Genomic DNA, 7,500 nt, shown 5'->3' with positions numbered 1-7,500 from the left:
TCGTCTGATCTCGGAAGCTAAGCAGGTTTGGGCCTGGTTAGTACTTGGATGGGAGACCGCCTGGGAATACCAGGTGCTGTAAGCATTTTGGAAATTTTTGACTTAGTATGTAATAATTTTGCCAAAAAATAGAGTCAATGCCCGATCTCTGAATATAAGCAGGTTTGGGCCAGGTTAGTACATGGATGGGAGACAGCCTGGCACTGTTAATTTCGTTGACTAAATATTTTCGTCATTATTTTCGTCACGAATATATTTTTGCTGACGAAAACGAAACGAAAACTAAAATAGAAGGCACTGATGGAGACTAAAACTATGACTAAATTGATTGACATTATCGTCAACGAATAAAGGACGAGACGAAAATAGACTGTGACGAAAATCAAATCAGCAGACGGGAGAGATGCGAGGAATGAGCAAAAGAACCGGCAAAACAGAACAGACTGCATGAGAGAAGAGAACCAATCAGAGCCTGACTTATTGAGACGTGAAGCGAAGGTTTTCAGTTTTTATGAGCTCCCGGGAAGTCGGCATTCGAAGAGGTGATAGGGACTTTAAGCAACAGCCTCTGGTGGAACGGCAACGCCATTCTGGCGTTGTATTGCGCCTGCGCGAATTTAACTGCTACTTTGTGACGTTCTAATTTAACGGTCTACTACGGGAGAACAGCTGATTTGCCAGAGTCGCTACAACGTGAGAAGTTAGGTAAATAAATGTTATGTTTTTAGACTTATTTACATCATACAATATTAAAAACTCCTCATCTGACAAAAGATTGTCATTTAACGCCAAAAGCAATCCTTCTCTTGCTTTTTTAAATTATATATTTTTTTGGATCTCAATAAATGAATTAATGCTGCGTTGCGCTGTTCTGTTTTACCGTTGCTTAGTGACTTTTACGTTCTTGGCTACAGCGGTGTGACGGCAAACTTCCGGTCGCTGTAGCCGTTCCATTCGCAGCTGTTGCTTAAAGTCCCTACTGTCTAAAAGAGCGACAAAATGTCCACAGCTCACTTCACGTTTGACGACGAACAAAACAAAACAAAGTGTAAAGCACGCAGAGCGCTCATTCGTGGCAAGAACACAACCAATTTGAAAAGACATTTACAGACGAGCCACCCGGACATTTTCTCAAATGTAATTTCACAACGATGTTCTTTTGTTTATTGAGCTAAGCAAAATTGGAATAGTGCAGTGCGTAGATGTTGTAGCATTAAATATTACGAACTGAAAAGTACTGTAAAATAGCCCCTTCTTCAAATTAGATGCGAGCACAATACTAATACGTAATATCATGATAAATACATTTGATTAATACTAATGTTTAGTATATTTTATAATGTTCTACTTGTTGACAATATCACAAATATTTCTATATTAGTCATGTGAAACATGAATGTTCACATCCTATCATTATACATACAAATCTAGCAATATTGTAGTATTTAAAACATACAATATTGCTAGACAAATGAATACCTTATAAAATCTTGTTACTTTTTTTATCCACCTAGCTGCCAACTTATTAAATATTTACTTTAAATGTATGCACTTATTGTTCAGCTCAGCTGTAAACTTTAAGGTCCTGGACCTAACTTTATTTTTCTTTTATTGATGGTCAATTGGCAGCTAGTTATTGTTTACATTATCATGACAGTGTTTGTTGCTGCATAAAAGCTTTTGAATCGAAATAAAGACACAGTTGTGTTGAAATAAAGTTGAATTTGTTTTATATATTTTGGTAAAGTTTGTTTCCTATACCAGCTGTAAAATATTGTCTAGTAAATCTGTTATTGATTTTAGTCTTATTTTAGTCGACTAAAATACCAAGCAATTTTAGTCGACTAAAATACCAAGCAATTTTAGTCGACTAAAATACCAAGCAATTTTAGTCGACTAAAATACCAAGCAATTTTAGTCGACTAAAATAAGACTAAAATTAAAACAAATCAGATGACTAAAACTTGACTAAAACTAAAAAGAATTATAGTCAAAAGACTAAGACTAAAACTAAATTAAAATTTCGTGTCAAAATTAACACTGCAGCCTGGGAATACCAGGTGCTTTAAATTTTTGGATATTTTTCACGAATTATATAATAATCTTGAAAAAAAAAAAAAAAAGAGACAATGCCCAATCTCTTAATCTTAGCAGGTTAATGTATGGTTAGTACTTGGTTGAAAGACCGCCTAGGAATACCAGGTGCTTAAAGCTTTTGGAATTTTTTCACTTAGTATATAATAAATTTGGCAAAAAATAGAGTCAATGCCCGATCTCTAAATTTTAGCAGGTTTAGGTCTGGTTAGTACTTGGATGAGAGACCGCCTAGGAATACTAGGTGCTTTAAGTTTTTGGGTTTTCTTTCCTACTTATATAATGTACTGGCGAGTAGATTGGCTGATCTTTAAATAGCATTCTCTTTGCAGCAGTCTTCGCTTACGGACATACCAGCCTGGCTATGCCTGATCTCGTCTGATCTCGGAAGTTAAGCAGGTTTGGGCCTGGTTAGTACTTGGATGGGAGACCGCCTGGGAATACCAGGTACTGTAAGCTTTTTGGAAATTTTTCACTTAGTATATAATAATTTTGCCAAAAAATAGAGTCAATGCCCGATCTCTGAATATAAGCAGGTTTGGGCCAGGTTAGTACATGGATGGGAGACTGCCTGGGAATACCAGGTGCTTTAAATTTTTGGATATTTTTCACGAATTATATAATAATCTTGCAAAAAAAAAAAAAAAAGAGTCAATGCCCGATCTCTGAATCTTAGCAGGTTAAGGTCTGGTTAGTACTTGAATGAGAGACCGCCAAGGAATACCAGGTGCTTTAAGCTTTTGGAATTTCTTCACTTAGTATATAATAAATTTGGCAAAAAATAGAGTCAATGCCCGATCTCTGAATATAAGCAGGTTTGGGCCAGGTTAGTACATGGATGGGAGACTGCCTGGGAATACCAGGTGCTTTAAATTTTTGGAATTTTTTCACTTAGTATATAATAAATTTGGCAAAAAATAGAGTCAATGCCCGATCTCTGAATATAAGCAGGTTTGGGCCAGGTTAGTACATGGATGAGAGACTGCCTGGGAATACCAGGTGCTTTAAATTTTTGGATATTTTTCACGAATTATATAATAATCTTGCAAAAAAAAAAAAAAAAAAAGAGTCAATGCCCGATCTCTGAATCTTAGCAGGTTAAGGTCTGGTTAGTACTTGAATGAGAGACCGCCAAGGAATACCAGGTGCTTTAAGCTTTTGGAATTTCTTCACTAAGTATATAATAAATTTGGCAAAAAATAGAGTCAATGCCCGATCTCTGAATATAAGCAGGTTTGGGCCAGGTTAGTACATGGATGGGAGACTGCCTGGGAATACCAGGTGCTTTAAATTTTTGGAATTTTTTCACTTAGTATATAATAAATTTGGCAAAAAATAGAGTCAATGCCCAATCTCTGAATATAAGCAGGTTTGGGCCAGGTTAGTACATGGATGAGAGACTGCCTGGGAATACCAGGTGCTTTAAATTTTTGGATATTTTTCACGAATTATATAATAATCTTGCAAAAACAGAAAAAAGAGTCAATGCCCGATCTCTGAATTTTAGCAGGTTTAGGTCTAGTTAGTACTTGGATGAGAGACCGCCAAGGAATAGCAGGTGCTTTAAGCTTTTGGGTTTTCTTTCCTACTTATATAATGTACTGGCGAGTAGATTGGCTGATCTTTAAATAGCCTTCTCTTTGCAGCAGTCTTCGCTTACGGCCATACCAGCCTGGCAATGCCCGATCTCGTCTGATCTCGGAAGTTAAGCAGGTTTGGGCCTGGTTAGTACTTGGATGGGAGACCGCCTGGGAATACCAGGTACTGTAAGCTTTTTTTTTTTTTGAAAATTTTTCACTTAGTATATAATAATTTTGCAAAAAATAGAGTCAATGCCCGATCTCTGAATATAAGCAGGTTTGGGCCAGGTTAGTACATTGATGGGAGACTGCCTGGGAATACCAGGTGCTTTAAATTTTTGGATATTTTTCACGAATTATATAATAATCTTGCAAAAAAAAAAAAAACAAAAAAAAAGAGACAATGCCCAATCTCTTAATCTTAGCAGGTTAATGTATGGTTAGTACTTGGTTGAAAGACCGCATAGGAATACCAGGTGCTTAAAGCTTTTGGAATTTTTTCACTTAGTATATAATAAATTTGGCAAAAAATAGAGTCAATGCCCGATCTCTGAATATAAGCAGGTTTGGGCCAGGTTAGTACATGGATGGGAGACTGCCTGGGAATACCAGGTGCTTTAAATTTTTGGATATTTTTCACGAATTATATAATAATCTTGCAAAAAAAAAAAAAAAAAGAGACAATGCCCAATCTCTGAATTTTAGCAGGTTTAGGTATGGTTAGTACTTGGATGAGAGACCGCCTAGGAATACTAGGTGCTTTAAGTTTTTGGGTTTTCTTTCCTACTTATATAATGTACTGGCGAGTAGATTGGCTGATCTTTAAATAGCATTCTCTTTGCAGCAGTCTTCGCTTACGGACATACCAGCCTGGCTATGCCTGATCTCGTCTGATCTCGGAAGCTAAGCAGGTTTGGGCCTGGTTAGTACTTGGATGGGAGACCACCTGGGAATACCAGGTACTGTAAGCTTTTTGGAAATTTTTCACTTAGTATATAATAATTTTGCCAAAAAATAGAGTCAATGCCCGATCTCTGAATATAAGCAGGTTTGGGCCAGGTTAGTACATGGATGGGAGACTGCCTGGGAATACCAGGTGCTTTAAATTTTTGGATATTTTTCACGAATTATATAATAATCTTGCAAAAAAAAAAAAAAAAAAAAAAAAGAGTCAATGCCCGATCTCTGAATCTTAACAGGTTAAGGTCTCGTTAGTACTTGAATGAGAGACCGCCAAGGAATACCAGGTGCTTTAAGCTTTTGGAATTTCTTCACTTAGTATATAATAAATTTGGCAAAAAATAGAGTCAATGCCCGATCTCTGAATATAAGCAGGTTTGGGCCAGGTTAGTACATGGATGGGAGACTGCCTGGGAATACCAGGTGCTTTACATTTTTGGAATTTTTTCACTTAGTATATAATAAATTTGGCAAAAAATAGAGTCAATGCCCGATCTCTGAATATAAGCAGGTTTGGGCCAGGTTAGTACATGGATGAGAGACTGCCTGGGAATACCAGGTGCTTTAAATTTTTGGATATTTTTCACGAATTATATAATAATCTTGCAAAAAAAGAAAAAAGAGTCAATGCCCGATCTCTGAATATAAGCAGGTTTGGGCCAGGTTAGTACATGGATGGGAGACTGCCTGGGAATACCAGGTGCTTTAAATTTTTGGATATTATTCACGAATTATATAATAATCTTGCAAAAAAAAAAAAAAAAAGAGTCAATGCCCGATCTCTGAATCTTAGCAGGTTAAGGTCTGGTTAGTACTAGAATGAGAGACCGCCAAGGAATACCAGGTGCTTTAAGCTTTTGGAATTTCTTCACTTAGTATATAATAAATTTGGCAAAAAATAGAGTCAATGCCCGATCTCTGAATATAAGCAGGTTTGGGCCAGGTTAGTACATGGATGGGAGACTCCCTGGGAATACCAGGTGCTTTAAATTTTTGGAATTTTTTCACTTAGTATATAATAAATTTGGCAAAAAATAGAGTCAATGCCCAATCTCTGAATATAAGCAGGTTTGGGCCAGGTTAGTACATGGATGAGAGACTGCCTGGGAATACCAGGTGCTTTAAATTTTTGGATATTTTTCACGAATTATATAATAATCTTGCAAAAACAGAAAAAAGAGTCAATGCCCGATCTCTGAATTTTAGCAGGTTTAGGTCTAGTTAGTACTTGGATGAGAGACCGCCAAGGAATAGCAGGTGCTTTAAGCTTTTGGTTTTCTTTCCTACTTATATAATGTACTGGCGAGTAGATTGGCTGATCTTTAAATAGCCTTCTCTTTGCAGCAGTCTTCGCTTACGGCCATACCAGCCTGGCAATGCCCGATCTCGTCTGATCTCGGAAGTTAAGCAGGTTTGGGCCTGGTTAGTACTTGGATGGGAGACCGCCTGGGAATACCAGGTACTGTAAGCTTTTTTTTTTTTTTGAAAATTTTTCACTTAGTATATAATAATTTTGCAAAAAATAGAGTCAATGCCCGATCTCTGAATATAAGCAGGTTTGGGCCAGGTTAGTACATTGATGGGAGACTGCCTGGGAATACCAGGTGCTTTAAATTTTTGGATATTTTTCACGAATTATATAATAATCTTGCAAAAAAAACAAACAAAAAAAAAGAGACAATGCCCAATCTCTTAATCTTAGCAGGTTAATGTAATGGTTAGTACTTGGTTGAAAGACCGCATAGGAATACCAGGTGCTTAAAGCTTTTGGAATTTTTTCACTTAGTATATAATAAATTTGGCAAAAAATAGAGTCAATGCCCGATCTCTGAATATAAGCAGGTTTGGGCCAGGTTAGTACATAGATGGGAGACTGCCTGGGAATACAGGTGCTTTAAATTTTTGGATATTTTTCACGAATTATATAATAATCTTGCAAAAAAAAAAAAAAAAAAGAGACAATGCCCAATCTCTGAATTTTAGCAGGTTTAGGTATGGTTAGTACTTGGATGAGAGACCGCCTAGGAATACTAGGTGCTTTAAGTTTTTGGGTTTTCTTTCCTACTTATATAATGTACTGGCGAGTAGATTGGCTGATCTTTAAATAGCATTCTCTTTGCAGCAGTCTTCGCTTACGGACATACCAGCCTGGCTATGCCTGATCTCGTCTGATCTCGGAAGCTAAGCAGGTTTGGGCCTGGTTAGTACTGTGGATGGGAGACCACCTGGAATACCAGGTACTGTAAGCTTTTTTGGAAATTTTTCACTTAGTATATAATAATTTTGCCAAAAAATAGAGTCAATGCCCGATCTCTGAATATAAGCAGGGTTTGGGGCCCAGGTTAGTACATGGATGGGAGGACTGGCCTGGGAATACCAGGTGCTTTAAATTTTGGATATTTTTCACGAATTATATAATAATCTTGCAAAAAAAAAAAAAAAAAAAAGAGTCAATGCCCCGATCTCTGAATCTTAGCAGGTTAAGGTCTCGTTAGTACTTGAATGAGAGACCGCCAAGGGAATACCAGGTGCTTTAAGCTTTTGGAATTTCTTCACTTAGTAATATAATAAATTTGGCAAAAAATAGCAGTCAATGCCCGATCTCTGAATATAAGCAGGTTTGGGCCAGGTTAGTACATGGATGGGAGACTGCCTGGGAATACAGGTGCTTTTAAATTTTTTGGAATTTTTCACTTAGTATATAATAAATTTGGCAAAAATAGAGTCAATGCCCGATCTCTGAATATAAGCAGGTTTGGGCCAGGTTAGTACATGGATGAGAGACTGCCTGGGAATACCAGGTGCTTTAAATTTTTGGATATTTTTCACGAATTTATATAATAATCTTGCAAAAAAAAAAAAAAAA

The 7,500-nt window shown here is 36.8% G+C and overlaps 5 non-coding genes and 1 pseudogene across 5 annotated transcripts in view; all 6 read left to right on the top strand.

The window, feature by feature from the left end:
• LOC113084944 (5S ribosomal RNA) overlaps nt 1-85 on the top strand; it is a 119-nt gene extending 34 nt beyond the window's left edge. The window contains exon 1 of the ribosomal RNA XR_003283897.1: nt 1-85. This exon is cut by the window's left edge and continues 34 nt beyond it. This is a non-coding gene — a ribosomal RNA (5S ribosomal RNA).
• Nucleotides 86-2,434: 2,349 nt separating this feature from the next.
• Nucleotides 2,435-2,553, top strand: LOC113084948 (5S ribosomal RNA). Its single transcript, XR_003283901.1, has one exon. It is a non-coding gene; the product is annotated as a 5S ribosomal RNA (ribosomal RNA).
• Nucleotides 2,554-3,748: 1,195 nt separating this feature from the next.
• On the top strand, nt 3,749-3,867 carry LOC113084952 (5S ribosomal RNA). Its single transcript, XR_003283905.1, has one exon. It is a non-coding gene; the product is annotated as a 5S ribosomal RNA (ribosomal RNA).
• Nucleotides 3,868-4,526: 659 nt separating this feature from the next.
• On the top strand, nt 4,527-4,645 carry LOC113084949 (5S ribosomal RNA). Its single transcript, XR_003283902.1, has one exon. It is a non-coding gene; the product is annotated as a 5S ribosomal RNA (ribosomal RNA).
• Nucleotides 4,646-5,986: 1,341 nt separating this feature from the next.
• Nucleotides 5,987-6,105, top strand: LOC113084941 (5S ribosomal RNA). The gene has a single exon (XR_003283894.1). It is a non-coding gene; the product is annotated as a 5S ribosomal RNA (ribosomal RNA).
• A 659-nt stretch (nt 6,106-6,764) lies between these two features.
• Nucleotides 6,765-6,883, top strand: LOC113084953 (uncharacterized; annotated as a pseudogene).
• The last annotated feature ends 617 nt before the right edge of the window (nt 6,884-7,500 follow it).

This window comes from Carassius auratus, unplaced genomic scaffold, assembly GCF_003368295.1.
Source record: "Carassius auratus strain Wakin unplaced genomic scaffold, ASM336829v1 scaf_tig00040941, whole genome shotgun sequence".
NCBI classification, from domain to species: domain Eukaryota; kingdom Metazoa; phylum Chordata; class Actinopteri; order Cypriniformes; family Cyprinidae; genus Carassius; species Carassius auratus.
Note: the sequence above shows the minus strand (reverse complement) of the source record. Positions and strands in the feature narration are given on the sequence as shown.